The sequence below is a fragment of the Leuciscus leuciscus genome, assembly GCF_965113295.1.
Source record: "Leuciscus leuciscus genome assembly, chromosome: 4".
NCBI classification, from domain to species: Eukaryota; Metazoa; Chordata; class Actinopteri; order Cypriniformes; family Leuciscidae; genus Leuciscus; species Leuciscus leuciscus.
In genome coordinates, this window is record NC_138728.1 from 30,434,388 (window position 1) to 30,452,036 (window position 17,649).

The 17,649-nt window shown below is 37.7% G+C and overlaps 2 long non-coding RNA genes across 2 annotated transcripts; one reads left to right on the plus strand and one right to left on the minus strand.

The window, feature by feature from the left end:
• Window positions 1-244: 244 nt before the first annotated feature.
• On the minus strand, window positions 245-1,026 carry LOC309497709. Its single transcript, XR_014205669.1, has 3 exons — window positions 935-1,026; window positions 803-829; window positions 245-651 (listed from the first exon to the last, which is right to left on the minus strand). It is a non-coding gene; the product is annotated as an uncharacterized lncRNA (long non-coding RNA).
• A 45-nt stretch (window positions 1,027-1,071) lies between these two features.
• LOC309497729 lies at window positions 1,072-4,360 on the plus strand. The gene is made up of 2 exons (XR_014205689.1): window positions 1,072-1,160; window positions 4,209-4,360. It is a non-coding gene; the product is annotated as an uncharacterized lncRNA (long non-coding RNA).
• The last annotated feature ends 13,289 nt before the right edge of the window (window positions 4,361-17,649 follow it).

Here is a 17,649-nt window from a genome sequence, read left to right on the forward strand (position 1 = left end):
TGTGTGTGTGTGTGTGTGTGTGTGTGTGTGTGTGTCTGTCTGTCTGTTGGGGAGGGGTCTGCATGGTCTGGGTCTGGATCTGGTTGTCAGCTGTGGCCGGGGTTACTCCGATGGAAATTCTTCCTGTTGGCTTCTAACCTGAAATAACGAAATACTTAAAACAAGTACAAATACTGGAATATTCCTTTAATTCAATGGAAGTACAACTATATGACTGAAAACATTTAAATGCACTCACAGCGAGGTGCTTCAGGCAACATAGATCTTTTTGTATTTTTTGTTATAGGTTCTTCCTCATCTAACATAAGGGAAAAAAACAGTGAGTAGAAAAATAATAATAGAATAAACATATCAAAGTAAATCCGAGTGATTTTACCTTCATCAGGCTCCTCAGCTAAACAACAACAACATTAACAGTCTTTGAAAGTTTTTTTTTATATATATTTCTAAATGTGTAGGCCTTCTTAAATTGAGTCATTTTTGCACAACATAGAAAGGGACTTCTCTGTACTCTTTAGATTATCATCTAACATTATTATAATCAAATATTCCACAGTTACATTTTTGTAACCCTCTACTTACACTTAGGTCTAATTGCTGTCGATCTTGACCGTTTTTTGGTTTTCTTTGCTCTCAAGCTGGACATCTCATCTTCAGAATCAAAAGCTTTAGGGCAAGAAAGAAGTTTTTCTTATAAATTAGAAACAGATGCAAAATGTCTCTGTTCTAAATCCTTTATCATCTTTTATCCATTTAACTATATTTAACAATGGATGCAATGACAGTAACATACTGATTTCACCTTGTGATGATTCACTGTCCTCCTGAACTGTAAAACAAAATGATCATTTAAAGAAAATATGTATAGACAACATGCACTTGACTTTCCTTGATCAATTCAACTTCATTTGTTTTATGCTGTATGTATACTTACAGTGTTGTGTCTGTTGTGCTCTTCTGGGCTGGATTTCTTCTTCTGCAAGAAACAAAGTTATAACTGAAATTGTCTTTCAATGTGACCAACCTTAATTTATTTACAGTGTTAGCACAGATCTAATAGCTCTAAATCGTCTTGGTGGGATGATCTTTCGTACACTGTTTTCATCAGAGTCCTCAACATGAGAGGTTTCCAGTGCTTTTTGGACCCGGTATCTTGCCAGGTTGTAACTGTCTGTTCTCAAAATAGCACAACTTTTGCTTAATATACATTATATAAACAATTTATATTTTATGAATGGTTGCCAGTATTTGCTGAGCTTGAAGATAGCCTTGTTTTTTATACTTTACCTGTGTCAGAAAAAACTCTGACTGCATATTTTGTCCAGAGGTGTTCGTCTCGAATGGCAAATTTTTTGACCTTGGTCCCAACATTTGAATTGGGCCGATAGCAAAACAGTACCTTACAGACAGAAACAAGGATGTTTGCTTAATGTTTTCTGTATACAGTTGACCTTGTTTTAATGTTTATCATTTATGTATTATAAAAAGATATATATTATCTTAGCCTGGTTAAAACCAGACCCTTCTCAGTTGAAACTGAGTGTAGGGTCTGGCGAAGCTATGTAAACAAATCATTTCCAAAGGGGCGTCACCAACCGACGTAGCTCAAATTCCTCTGGGCGCAATTGGATAGTCATAAAACCAATCAGATCGATGAAGGAGATGACGTATTCTTCGAGTGTTGTTCTTTGCTCCGGTTTTAACAAAAACGGTAAGTTTAAATCGCTCAAAACAGACGCGATAACTGATTCGTTTATATACTGTCTATGATTCGAACGAGTGATGTTCCACGGCGGCATCCATCTTTGTAATGAAATCTCCTTCAGCGTCGCTGCGCTGTCGTCATCATGTAAATCCCTCCCCAAACGTTTCTGATTGGTGCCGCGATTTCGGCGGCACAGAAATGAGTTTGAATGGGCTCTTCTCCAGACTCTCCTGGAGAGAGAATTAAAATTCGCCGGAAGTAGTCTGGGTTTTCCCAGGCTAATATTATCTAAATCTTACCCCATCTTTCCACTCTAGCCACGAGGATGGTGCCACCTCGACCTCATTTTGCTCAATGAAATTGAATACTACGTAGCGGAGATAAACCTGTAAGTAAAATTCAGATAACTCTGTAAGTTCAGCTTGCAATACACAAATTTAATGTACACAATTACCTATTAATAGACAATTATTGGCTACTTTCTCTAACCTCATGCTTAAATTATGTTTTTTCAATGTTGTTTTTATACCACAATTTTGGTGCCATAGTTTTCCTCCACAATGAATGCCCTCCTCTGAAGTGACTGTCTTTCTAAGCAGAGCATTTGAGAATGCCTAATGTTAGCCGTTTTTCATCCACATAAGCTAAAAATACATCTTCTGGCTTTTCTCAGTCTAGAAGGCTACACATTCAAAAATGTCACATTTCTACTACTGTTACGTCCCTTTTAGATTTAAGATAGGGGCAAGGGAGTATAACATTTAAATAAAGATGTGCGTATAACTTAATATGAAGGACCGGGCAATAAAAGGAAAAAGATCAACTCAAAAACTCCGCTCAAAAGTATTTATTTTACAGAACCCAAAAGTGAAAGAATGAAGAGAAAATAATATTTACAATATTTACAAACAATGAGAAAAACGACAATTAACAATACTAAACAAAAACAAAGGTGAGAAGGCGAGCTCGAGAGATGCCAAATGAAATAAATCATTTTATTTCAGAACAACAAACAGTTCTAAAACAGAACAAACTACCTAGAAGATGAATGCAACTAAACTAACTACCAAACGAAAAATGTAGAAAAGAAAAGTCTTCGGCGTCAAGACGTCCTAACAAAACTACACTAACTACAATATAACAAAACTTACAGGGTGTGGCACTCTCCTAAACTAGTGTGTCTAATACAATCCAAAATTGTCCTACGTGGTGCGCAATGTATGTCGCTCGACTTACTAACCTGCTCCCTCCTTCCCAGCCTCACATGCACCGTGATGACTGAACAAGGATGAACAGTAAAACAAACAAAAACACTTCACAACCACTATGACAATTGATTAATGCAAACGATAGACACACAGAAAACACCAGCGAGCCAAACAAATGCAAATAGTCAAAGTGAGCCAAAAGCTGGGGACGTGGAAGAGATACGGGTATTTGAGGAAGGTGGTGAAATGTGATTGGATCAGTGAACCGAGACGTCATCATCCTTCAGGAAAATTGACAGGCTGTAGATTGATCCAATGAGTATCTGAAACACACACACACAACAACAACAACAAACTACCCACATATCCCTATTACAACACTCTAAATACGTACACGTACGTAACAACTACATAAATGACCCATTTTAAATACGCATTAATCTTTTCCAGAGGTGAAGTATCCCTTTAACACCAGACCCTTCTCAGTTATATCTAGGGCTGAACGATTTTGGAAAATAATTATTTTTACCAATATTGCGATTTAATATGCAATTATTTTTTAAGCTCTTTATCATTTCTATTATTCAACAAAGACGAGCAATAAATCATTGTAAAATATGGATGGGAATTTTTAGGCACCTCATGAGCCGATCAACTTTGTTTTCTTATTAATTAATTAATTATACATTTTAATAAAAGTTAAAATATTTATTTCATTACATATGTATTTATAAGTAGGTGGTTGCTATGGTGTTGCTAGGCAGTTGCTAGGGTGTTCTGGGTGGTTGCTAGGCGTTCTGGGTGGTTACTAGGCAGTTGCTAGGTGTTCTGGGTGGTTGCTAGGCAGTTGCTAGGGTGTTCTGGGTGGTTGCTAGAGTTTTTTGGTGATTACTAGAGCATTTCTAGACGTTGCTAGGGTGTTCAGGGTGGTTGCTAAGGTATTTTTGGTAGTTGCTATGGTGTTACTAGGTGGTTGGTAGTTGTCAAATATGGTTACTATGGAGTTTTTATAGAGTTCTTAAAATCTTTAATAACGAGTTCCTTCAGTACGGCTTATTTTAAAAATAATTACACATTAAAAAACTAAATTAATACAATTACATGTTAAGAATTTTAAATAGGCTATCAATAACAAAGAGGGGGAAAAACATTACAAGCAACAAACCTTTTGCAGCCTGACCAACAGTTTGTCAGTTTAAATGTAAATTATGGTTGTAGAATGTGATATAGCCCAAGATTACATGAGAATGTATGTCTTACCTGCATCTTTTTTTCCTTTTTTCTTTTTCTTTCAGCAATTGGACTCGTTTCCATCCTTTTTGGCGCCTCCTGCATTTGAAGTCATTGCTTTCATCTGATTCAGCGACTGTCGATCTGCATTTCTGTTTGCATTACTCTGCTTACATTTTGAACCCTTAGCAATAATAAAAGTGTTTTCCATTTTGGTTGTAGTTGTACAGTCAAGTTTGTTTTACCTTGATTTAATGTGCTTGTGTGGAGATTTGCTGTGTGACAATTATTTTTCACAGCACTTCATATATGGGAGGAGGATGCAAAGATATATATATATATATATATATATATATATATATATATATATATATATATATATATATATATATATATATATATATATATATGCAGAGGCATGAAAAAGAACCGTTAATAAGCATTGTCATACATTTATTCAAATGTTTAATCGGTTACAAAAATAACTGCACAATGGTGGATTCTTTTAACTATTGCATGAATATGTGCACTGTGATTTACATTATGAAGCACACATTAAATTGACAGTATTTAAAAATCATAGTAATGGTGGGGGGAATGATTTAAAGGTATAGCGGAGGATCTTTCCAAATTTTAGATAAGACCCGCCCTCTCCACTTTTTGAAAAGTTTGATTGATTCACCAGAATGATTGACAATTAGGAGGACCAATAGTTTAGACTACCCACCAGGAAGTAAAACATCCTCCGCTATACCTTTAATGTAAACAATTACATGGTTTCGGATATTTTTATTCATTTTTAAAACAATAAAAATGTTATAGTATAAATATAAACTGGTTTAGTTGGCTCTTTGTAATATAATCAGTAAAAAATCATTTAAAAGGCCATTTTTAACAGCACATTGAGTAGTAACCCAATATTAAGAAAATCAATATGTTTTCCCATCTTACGTAAGATACTTAAGAACGTGGTTTCTGCATAAAATCCATTATCAAAATAGCTTTAAAGGGATTTTTAAGGAACCACAATTTAAACCAGCGCACGTTACAAAGCGGACCAAATGCGGACGTAAGTGGACGTTCGGAACGTCCGGGGGACGTCCCTTGTTAGCTGGGCTGTGAGCTGCCATGAATGCAGTGGTGTACAGACCATGCATCAAATCATTGGTGTATTTAGCTGCTGTAACCTTGTTGCAGCGGTCCCTGATTGCCTGTGGGATATCCTAAGAACATAAATTGGTATCACATTGGGTCATATTACCAAAGCTTGTTATGAAATAGCAGTATTGGGGTTCAAAAGGGACAACTAAAATAATTTCGTTAATCTTCCTATTTATCTCAGATTTCTATTTGCAGAAGTTCCCTGGTTCAACTTTATAATATACTGGATTGGAAAAGCTAACAGGACTACCGACACAGAAGATGTACTGCTGTGGACGGAGGCAGCTGCTTAAAGTATTTTAGATCAATTAATATCAGTTTAAGTGTATGCTATATTTAGACTATTTTCTCCAAAACCGTTTTCTCTGCTCTCTTTAAAGCCACTAGGTTCCATTGACAAAAAGTTTTACCTCACAGAAGTTCCTGGTCTACCGCTGCTTTGGTTGGTTAGTTTTATTAGTTCCTAACCCTTAGGAAAAATGACTTTTTTTGTCAAAGTAGTCTGGTGGCTTTAACTAGAGCATAGATTAAGGCTTCAGTTCCCCACCGTAAAGGGCTGTCTGACAGCAAGGTAAAGCTGTGAAAATATTCTAAATATAACATACACTTAAACTGATATTGATTTGTTTGGTGTCTAAAATAGGTTTAGCTGCTGCCCCCGTCCACAGCAGTACATTGCTTAGCCAGTTGTTTCTCCAAACTGGTTGTGTACCGACAGTACTGTTTGTAAAACACTGACTATTGATAAGAACACATCCTAACTATCCCTTTCAATTGAGTGTGTTTATAAAATAAAAATATTTTTTAAACATTGTAACATATATCAGACATAAAGACACACAGTAGCAGATGAAAATAAATAAATAAATAAATATATATATATATATATATATACCGTATATATATATATAAAGTTTTGAGGTCCCTGTACTTTCTTTTTTTTTTTTTTTTTATACATTTTAGAGGGCTATAGTGTGACTTTTGCTCCACTACATTTAAAGCTTTTGTTACTTGTTACTTAACAGATACACATTATTAATAAAAAAACACAATCCAGAGCTAAATAATCATGTTCTATTACAGATGAACCTGCTTGGAAATAACTGAAAGTAGCCCCACCTTTACCAGCTGTACCATTAAAATGTATGATTACACATTACACAGTAATGCATTAATAATTTGTTATCCAATGACATAATATACTGTATTTTATTCAGAAATGGGCCATTCTATATTTACATTTACATTTAGTCATTTAGCAGACGCTTTTGTCCAAAGCGACTTACAAATTAGGACTAAATTAAGCGAGTCAATGTGAAGAGGCAAGAAACGACGCAAGAAGTGCTCAAAATACGAAGTTCAGGCATTGTTCAGAGTAGCATAAGCCCGATAAGTGAGGGTTTAAAGGAAAAAGGATTTTTATTTTTTTTGGCCCACTATATAGTGGGTAATGTTTCTTCTGGTACGTTAACAAATATAATGATCCTGATATGTATGTACTTTTAGTAGTACAAGTAAGAATTTGAACACAAGGCTCACTTGAAACAGAATATTTCTACACTGTGGTTTTGCTACCTTTACTCTGAGTAGTTCTTTCACCACTGTTAAATGGATAGTATGGCTTTCTTAACATGTTAAGCAAAGTCACTGTACATCGGATTTAGTATTTCTTAAAACAGATACCTTCTGAAGGTCCTTGTATTTTTTTATAATATCAGAGGAAGAAGAGGACATCGCCGGCTTACTCTTTTTGCTTGGCCTCTCCTGACAACAGACAATGTTTTTTTTCCTCTCTTGCCCTTTCCCATGTGCTTTTCCTGTTCATCTCCATCTTTACTGTCCACCAGCCGGTTCCTCATTTGAATGAGTGCACCTTTGTCTTCTATCAAAAGGATCAAGATATTCGTTAAAATAAACTACTATAATCACGCTTCATGTTTATGTTCAGTTCAAAATAGGTCAGCATAATGCAGGTAGACGTGATACAGTAGATCATGTTATATTATATTGTCAAAAAATATTTATATAATTGGAAAAATATTAGTTAAATTTTTTGATTTATATATTGATAATTATGTTGTGTTATTTTAATTTATTTTAAATATTGTAAATACTGTAATAACTATTCTGATTCACACGCCATGGTGGCGGTAATTCACATAACTCCTTGTTTGCCAACCGCTAATAAACTTGAAGAAGAAGAAGAAGAAGACGACGACTTTTTGGATGCCAAACGTAAACGCCATTTTTTACAGTCTATGCATTAAACACGTGAGGCTACAGAGAGCAAACACCGACTGGTGGTGTCTTTGCTGATTCATTACTCTCCGATGCCAGCAGAAACGGAATCTTTCTGCTGCAGCGTGGTGGTTTTTGCTGGAGGCTGTCGCCGACAACAACCAAGAGGGAGCCGTGTGCACATGAAATGTGTTTTATGGTGCGTTAACAAGGTACCCTTTAACGTTAAAGGTCCCATGACATGCTTCCTTTTGTAGGCTTTGATATAGGCCTTAGTGGTCCCTAGTACTGTATCTACAGACCGCTGCTAAGGATAACACACCGTTGCCATGAAAAACAGAGCGTTGCCATGGACACGGTGTTCTTTAGCGGAAGCAATACAATCGTTTTTAAATCAATAAACTCCTTTTTAAATCAATATTTTGTGTCAAATTATTGATTTATTTGGTAGGTAGCCATGTAATAAGCGGGACCATGTAGAGTGAGGCGGTTGTTATAGCGAATACAACCCCTTCCGCTTCGCGTCGAGGTCAGCCTGTCGGGGGGTGTATTCGCTATAACAACCGCCTCACTCTACATCCCTTACATATTATATAATAATTTTTTATTCATCTCTATTTAGCTATATATATAACGAATGTAATGTTAGATTTGCCTGAGAATATCTAACGTTATGCTAGCTTGGTGAGTGAAACTATAACTTAACGTTATAGCTAAATTTACCATCAGTTGCCAATATCTTGGCAGTGACGTCCAAGCAGTCGTTTTTCCGTTTTTGGACCACCATACCACATATTCTTTGTCCACATCAGGTTCATAATCACCCTCAATAAGGTTCAACTGGCCAACTTCAACTGTACGGTTACTAAATTCATAAAGAGCGTACATATTTCCAAAAAGACTGTGTAAAATTCCTACTGCGGTCTGTATCCTAGGCAACAAGAGAAGCGGGAAGCGCGAGTGCGAAGGTTGCCAACACACATGCGCACTAATGCCCTCAGATACGGCCCTTCGCTCCGTTCTCCGCAGTAGACTGTAGTTGATTTTCATTATCAAAAACGGGATAAAACTTGAGAAAGATGTACAAAAGATTTTTGTCAGACTTAAATGTAGATATTCATATATTCATATTCATATGCAGCAATTGTAGTCCATTGTCTTAATTATTTATTTTGTTTGGTATTGATATATTATGATTGGATTGTAATACATATATTTTCCTTTGTAACCCTTTATTAGGAGCATGGTTTTGACCCTAACTTCAATGATGAAAAGAACATTTACTCTGGTTCTTCAGTTACAATGGGGGCTCTCTTTCTTCTTCTCTTGGCATTCATCCTGAAGCATGGCCTGTCAAAAGCAGCGACCAAAGACCTCCTGGAGCTCCTAAACTTTGTGGTACCTGGATGTGTGCCAAAGTCAGTTTGGTTTTTAAAGAAACACTTTCTTGATTACAATGACAAGACAGAGCTTCATTTTTACTGTCCTAGCTGTTCAAACTACCTTGGTGTTGAACCCGGTAATAAGTGTGGAGTGTGCCAGCAGAGCTTCAACAAAAAAGGTCTACTTGAGAAGGCATACTATTTCCTTGTCAAGCCACTTAAGGTTCAGCTAAGAAATACCCTGGCCCATGAACAATCAAAGCTACGTAAACATTTCACAAGAGATGCCTGTGTTTCTGATATCAACACTAGAACGGAATACAGACGCGCGAGACACAGGGAGTACACACTGACAGTATTACGCTAACCTTCAACTGTGATGGCTCCCCTGTGTTCAACTCATCAAAGACTTCAATTTGGCCCATTCTGTGTACTATCAATGAACTTCCGTTTGTGGATCGATGTAAAAATGTTCTATTGCATACGTTATGGTTCGGCAAAGGAAAACCCCATGTTCAAAGTTTCTTCACCCCATTCATCCGTGAACTTCAAAAACTAGGGGACACAGGATACTGTTGGAAAGATGAAACTGGGTCAGAACATCACACCAAAGTAACAGCTAAAATATGTATTTGTGATGCAGTTGCAAGGGCAATGGTGCAGAACTTTAAACAGTTCAATGGAGAATTTGGATGTGGTGTTTGCTACCACAAAGGGGAGATGGTACAAACAGGCAGAGGTTTTACTAGAGTTTATCCTGTACAGATAGTTGGGTGCGACCTGAGACATAATGGCTGAAACAGTGCAACTTGCTGAGTTAGTGATGGAAAATGGTAATGACCAATCTCAAAGGGGTGTTAAAGGTCCAAGTCCACTGATCCTGTTGCCATCATTTGACATTATCAAGGGGTTTATTCCAGATTACATGCATTGTTTTTGTCTTGGTGTAGTCCGTCAATTTGTCAATCTTTGGTTTGACCCTCATTATGCTAACAAGAACTTCCACTTGACTCCTCGCCAGTTGAATGACCTAGACAAAGGTTTGTGTAAAATTAGGCCACCAAATGAAATTAGAAGAAATCCTAGGCGCTTAAGAGAATATATTGGAAAGCTTCTGAGTGGAGGGCATTTGCTCTCCTCTATTCTCATGTAATACTTAGGAATGTTTTACCAGGGCTGTACTACAAACACTGGATGCTTCTTGCATGTGCACTTCACATCCTCCTCTCCCAGTTTGCCACACAGGATGAGCTCAATTGTGCAGAGTTATGTCTAGTTCAGTTTGTAGCAAAAATGCCAGCTCTTTATGGTCTCGAGCATTGTTCATATAACTGCCATTTGTTGACGCATCTTACCCAGAGTGCCAGGGACTGGGGTCTTCTATGGACCAATTCAGCATTTGTTTTTGAAGACATGAATGGCAAACTCTTGCAGCTGTATTCTGGCACACAGTCAGTTTCGTCACAGATCTTTAAGCATTTCTTTTCATATCAGAAGGTTGTAAAGAAAGGAAATGCTGTACTTCAGGATTCAAGCAGAGAAATGCAAGACTTCGCAAAACCACGCCCCCCTCGCCACAGCAAGATTTTTTCTTTTCCATGACAAGTGGCAACATTGTTACGAAGTCTTCATGTTACATTAGAGAACATTTAGTGACTTTGGGGTGTGGCTCTCACAGACTGTTAACTGCCAGAGAAATTGCTGCACTGCAAAACAGTTCTACACTCACAGAGTACCAACATGAGAACAGTTCAACTGTATATAAGCGTTGCGTGTATAATGGTATGTTAGTCACCACCTGTCACGGTTGTCAGATCCACTGTCTCATTCTAGTCTCATGTGTTTGTGTTGGGTGGGTGTGTCTCGCTACGTTCCTTGTTTCATGTGGACGTTGTCGCTGATCATCCTGATCAGTGACAGCTGTTTGCCATCATCAGCCTTTATTTAATGCCCTGTCTTTCGCCTCATGTTTGTCAGATCGTTGTTTGATGCATCCTGTTCGCGTGCTCGTTCCCTGTTCCTCGTGTTTCGTGTGCACCGGATCCTGGACTACATCACCACCGATCTCACCACTCACCAGCCGTCTTCAGCACTCTTCACTGCCCGTCTCAGTCCCTGCGTCACCTCTCCTGCTGTCTGTGTTCCTGTTTGCCCGAGAGTGAAAGCGAGAGAGAGGACTTCCGACGACGCTGAATGTTTTCATGCTGTTTGACTTCTGAGTATTTCTTTACTGAAATAAACATTTTACTTGCAATTGCTTCCACCCTGTTTATCATTACACCACCAGAGATTACAGTGTCAATTTCAAAAGAAACAACTCTGTAATAGAAACAGCTAATTGCTTTGGTATGGTAGAATCCTTGGTTGTTGTACCAAAACCCTAGCCTGACTACGTCAGACTTCGTACTTCCGCTCAATTTCATTTCGCTTCTGTACTCAGTCTGAGACAGCGTCATAGCTTTCCGTTTTCCTCCGGCCTGAAAACAGCCGGGCCAATCAACGAACAGAGGGCGGGCTGAGAGCCGTGACGTAGACGCTGATTGTACTGTGGATGCGTAGATTTACTTCACATAATCTGCAAAAGTCGTTCACAGCCATGTTCACTCCAGTATTTCGCTCGATGGTTTTGTTTTCGCATCATACATGTGTTTACAGTGGAAGTTAGATGCGGCTGAGCATGCGCATAACACACGCCATAACCAAACGCTTACGGGTAACCAATGATTTTAAACTTCAGACAAGCCCCCCCCCCGCGAGAGAGAAAACACTTCTCTATTATGCCATTCCAGACTCTGTCTACGAAGCAAAGCGAAGTAGCAGAGTTTGGTATTACCAGGCTACCAAAACCCTGTAACTGTGAAAGAGGGTCTAACTGCTCTTGTAGAGAACTTCTTATTTTCTATAAGCAACTAAAGCGGGAACACAGACATCCAGCTATCTATGATGCAGATATCAATACAAACATATCAAAATTTCTTGTGAAAGTAAGGATCTCAAATGAAATGTGTGCAATGACATGTGAGGACATAGTAGCTAAGTGTATTGCAATTGAACATGAGGGTCAGTCATATGTGATGAAAATGCCTGTGTTTGAGCAGAGTTGAATTAATACAGGCTAACACCAGCCTCAAAAATGCAATTTGTCTCCAAACAGGGTCACATCCACACAGTAGGTTGGGGAAAACAACGGTATGTATGATGATATAAATGTGTGTATTTATGTGTCTATACTAATTCCGCTAAACAGTTAAGCAAGATAAGCAAGCCTTCTTTATTGCAATATTGTTCTTTTTTTATATGATTATTGTATTAATCGGATACAGTACCAGTTGCATTGTAGGAACAAGTGAACATGACAAGACAACTATTTGTGCATTGTATACATTTTATATTGTGTAGGCCAACCAAATTCTGTATTCCTATGTTGGTAGCTAAACTCACTGATAATTGGGAAAGCTTTTACACTGTATTCCTAATGAATTTGTGCATGCAAGTTGGGGTTTGGGTGTTTCTGTATGGATATTGCTAAATATTTAAGTAAACACATTGTAGTGCTGTATGAACTGAGTTGTCTCATTCAAAAACATTGAGAACATATTTATCTCATATGAGAATATCAAGTGTAATTCATTGACTAGGAGGATTTTCTTTTGCAAACGTGTTGAGAAATAAAATATTTTACTAGAAGTGAAACTAACTAAAACTACTAAAAGTTGCAAAATACTAACCTAAAGCTATATGGCCTTCTTTCAAATTTTTACATAAGTGCACAAGCTTTGTTAGTAAAACAGTATCAAAAGTAAAACTACTTGTAAAACTACTTGTTAAGTAGCACAATGGGTCATGCTAGATGTTGCTTGAGCCCTCTTCAATCAGTTACTATAGTACTTGTGTGGGTACAGTGTTTTTGTATTTCAGAATACTCAGTGTGATTTGTTTTATATTATTTATTTATTTGCTTAGGACCATAATCATTGGATGGAGCACAAATAATAAATAAAATAAATAACAGAAAGACAAAATGATGGCATACTGTTTGGTAAACAAAAAATATTACTAAAACAAAGGAAGAACATTCCTCAAAAAGACACCCAGTTTGTCAAAATGATTTACACTGGTACTAAGATGGTACACGCCAGTGTACCGTGGTGTGTACCCTGGCACCTCAGACGTTACCATATTGGTACCATGGTGTTTCATACTGTTCTGTTTTATCAAACTATACAGAATGAACGATTAAAGCAGTATCATTGCTTACTTTATTTATCACATGTGCATAACAGCATTACAAGTGTCATAGCCTAGCTCTCTGTCTGTACATCACTCAAATCCGTCCGTGCGTCACTCAAATCTGTCCCCTTGGGAACATGACAGGAAAACTAACAATCCACTTGTTACATCCTTTCTCTTTTTTTTTTCTTTTTTTTTCACAAGTTATACATTTTCTTTGTAAACAAAATTAACATTTTCTTCTCAGTGCCTTCAGATGTACACATTAATGCTTCAGAAAAATGCATGTAATTATCTTACCTAAATTCAAAACCAAACTTATAATATGTCCTCTTAGGACATTAACTTCAAGTGCATATTTTGTAAACTTATTCTTGACAATAAATTCCTTGCAAATTAACTGTGCAATCAATAACTCATTTACCCTTTTCCCCTCTCTTTTACAGTGCAACCGCAACTCACAACCATACCTAGAAAATGACCAAACATGTCATATAATAATCTCACGTAGTATAATCCCTCAAATAGGTAGGCATTTTAACCTGACGACCAGATCTCGTAGTAACAGTGCTTTGATCCCTACCCTGACCACGTTCAGCAGCTACAGTTTGTGTGTTTGTCAAAACCCCTGTTTGTTCAGATGTTGAGGGTGGGCAGTGCCCAGTGTTCGAATTGTGTCAAAGCTCTTGGGGGGTCCCCCCACCACACAGCAGCTTTCTCAGCAGATTTGTCTCGTCTCCCTGTTTTACTGGCAGTTGAGAGACAATGTTTCTCCCTAAGCCAAGACTGAATATATGGGTAAGCGTCAAACATCTTGAGAGGGGGGCCATTAATGTCAATGAAAAGTACTGCAGAGGGGCTCCTGACTCGAAGGCGATTCCTTGCATCTGTGGCAGTGGCATTGAGGACAGAGAAGCCTCTTTCACATTCAGAAGAACTTGCCAGGTATGTTTTGCTAGCAGTCAACAACTTTTTGAGGACCTTCCCATTCTGATCATTGTTGAGCTTCCAATTTCTGAAGTCCTCAACTGCCTCCCTACTTGGTACTTCAAGCATCTTTGCCAGGTCGTGGATCTCTTTCTCCCCAAAGAGAATAAGAGACTCTCTGGATTTTGGCCAGCTGAGGGGATCCAGTGGTGTTATAATCTTTGTAAGCTTTGTGTAAGGCATTCGTGAAGAGAGACTGTCGATGATGGCTTGGAGGAATTGCAATCTATTTACATTTTCCTTGCTTGAATGCAAGGGCACTCGTTTGAATTCTCCTACTTTAAGAGCTTCCTCTGCTTTCTCCATTGACTTCCCTGGGGTGATCTTGAAAGCCTTCAACACCTCAATTGTCATCTTTATTTCTCGTGTGGCGTCCATAAGAGAAGTGCTTCTGTTCTGAAAAATTAAAAAAGACAACTCTAAACTAGATAAACTTTGAAGTTGGTTGAAAAAGTTTGAAGTATTTAGACAGACAGATAGACAGATAGACAGATAGATAGATAGATAGATAGATAGATAGATAGATAGATAGACAGACAGAGAGACAGACAGATATAGATAGATAGATAGATAGATAGATAGATAGATAGACAGAAATAGATAGATAGAGAGATAGACAGACAGATAGAGAGACAGACAGACAGATAGATAGAGATAGAGAGAGAGAGATAGACAGAAATAGATAGATAGATAGATAGATAGAAATAGATAGATAGAGAGATAGACAGACAGATAGAGAGACAGACAGACAGATAGCTATAGATAGAGAGAGAGAGAGAGAGATAGACAGAAATAGATAGATAGAGAGACAGAGATAGATGGATGGATGGATAGATAGATAGACAGACAGAGATAGATGGATGGATATATAGATAGAGATAGAGAGACAGACAGATAGACAGACAGAGATGGATGGATGGATAGATAGATAGATAGATAGATAGATAGATAGATAGATAGATAGACAGATAGAGAGACAGACAGACAGATAGATAGAGATAGATAGTGATAGATAGATAGATAGATAGATAGATAGATAGACAGAGATAGATAGATAGACAGATAGACAGACAGAGATAGATGGATGGATGGATAGATAGATAGATAGACAGATAGAGAGACAGACAGACAGACAGACAGACAGACAGACAGACAGACAGACTGATAGATATAGATAGATAGAGATAGATAGATAGATAGATAGACAGAGATAGATAGATAGATAGATAGATAGATAGATAGATAGATAGATAGATAGATAGATAGATAGATAGATAGATAGATTTTTGACATATTCCTCAATGTAATTGTCTTGTTCACACTAAATTTGAAGAAAAACACTGTACCTACCTGAAGTTTTAGTGATAGACTCTGAAGTTCACGTAGCACATCTTTAATGGTTGCCAGGTCATTAACAAAGCCAGTGCATGTGAGGTGATTCAGAAGGCCACTGAATTTTTTTCTTTCTACATCAGAGCGAGATCCATCTTCAGCTCCTTTTTTCATTTGTGCAACCAGAGCAGGGAAGTCTCTCCAAACAGCTTGTAAAGTCACAAAACTACTTGCTACCCAGCGGATGGTAAAAATTTTACCAATCTTAAGTAGGCAGATGTTAACTTGAGAAGCTGCCTCTGAAAGTTGTCTGGCATTCTTTGGGGATTGATGGTACAGTGTATACAGCTTTGAAATAAATATCTCAAAGTGATTGCAACCTGTGACTGACTTTAGTGCATCACTTACTGATAACTCAAGCCTGTGAGCAAGACAGTGGATACTCTCAAGCAAAGGATAGTCTTTTTTCAGCCTTGTGATAAGACCACTCTGTCCTCCAGTCATCACAGATGCCCCATCTGTTGTTATGCAAATCAGATGAGACTTGAGGTATGCATCATCCAGGTCAGCTTCCAGGAGACTCTTTTTGAGAGCTTTGTATATGGCATCAGCAGTTGTTCCTTCCTCCAGCTCAATCAAATCCAAAAAAATGTTTTCTGTCTCACCTTCCCCTGTCACATCTCCTCTGAGGTATAGGATGAGGTAGCTTCTCCCAAATGCAGTGCTTTCATCTACTGTAAGACAGATCCAAGAACCAGCACTTTTAATTGTTGAGACAATTTTTTTTCTCATTTTATTGGCAATGTGTGTTATTATATTAATGCAAGAGTGATCAGATTTGTGACAAGAGCCGTTTTTTACTCCATTCATTTCTTGTAACTCAACCAATCCATTCATTTTTGAGAAGGCTAACTTCTCCTTTGCAACAAAATATGCTGTTCTAAATGAGTGCACTGTCTCCAACAGAACTTTAGCATTCAAAGTTTCTGTCAAGGTGGGCAACACCTCTTTCTGCTGTTGAATATCTGTTGATGCCTTATGAGATAAGCTCTCTCTGTGTTTGTAGATTTTCTTTCTCATGGCCCTGACATCTTTTGCTGTGACCTCTCCAGAAGCCCACTCCTCTGCCACCTGTACTCCCTTTTGGACTCCAAAAAGGCGCTTGGCATATTTGCAGAATGTGCATCCTAAGTTATTTCCATTTATGTATAGCCAAGGGGAGTACTGCTGTGTCCATGCCTCAAGCTGTTGCTTGCTGAAGTGTATAACCCTGTCTGTACTAGTAAGCAGGGACAAAGCTGTGCTCATGGACTGGGCTGGATGTGCACAGTTTGTCGTGGATGTGCTGACTAATGTTGTCCTGGATTGGAGTTGGTCTGTCTGGTCTGCTCTGATTGGGGCTGGTCTGTCTGTATTGGGGTTTGTATTGGGGCGGGTCTGTTTGTTTTTCTTGTAGCCTGGGCGATACATGTAAGTGCTGTGCGGGTTGAGTGTCCTGGTTATGCGTTTTACTGATAAGGCTCCTCTTAGGCTGTATGCTACAAGAAATAAATATTACATACCAATCTGATGTTTCAAAGTGTTTTCCTTACATATTTTTTTCTGATTAAGTGTCTTAAGCCTGGGACACACCAAGTCACTTTTAAAGAGCATAAATAAATAAAAAAATCCAGAAGAATCTTGAAATTAAAACAATAATAATAATAAACAGGCTTACCCTTCAAAAAAGTCAGTGATGGCTCTTCTCTTCTTTCCCTTGTCCATATCTGAGAAAAGAATGTAAGATGTAAGTTGTAATATTATATTTGTTGTCGTTACTTTGAACATATTTAAGAAAGCACTCCATGTTAATCATGCTACTTATTAAGGTTATTAATGGTGATATACTTTGAACAGTGCACATGTAGGCATTTTATTTCATTAAAAAAACAAATTTATCTTGAATGTAGTTACATAACCCTTTCATATTTTCAAGCGGAAGTTGTCATAGTTGGGTAAACTTCTATAGTGGTGAATGAGAGACTACATTAAATATATGTTTTGTCACAATAGTGTTTACAAGAGGGAAAAAATAGAAAGAATTTGATACGATTACGATGCTGATGACCATTAATCAATTTCGATCTCTTGATTCACTATCAATTCACATGAATAGGCCTACTGTACTTACTTTTCT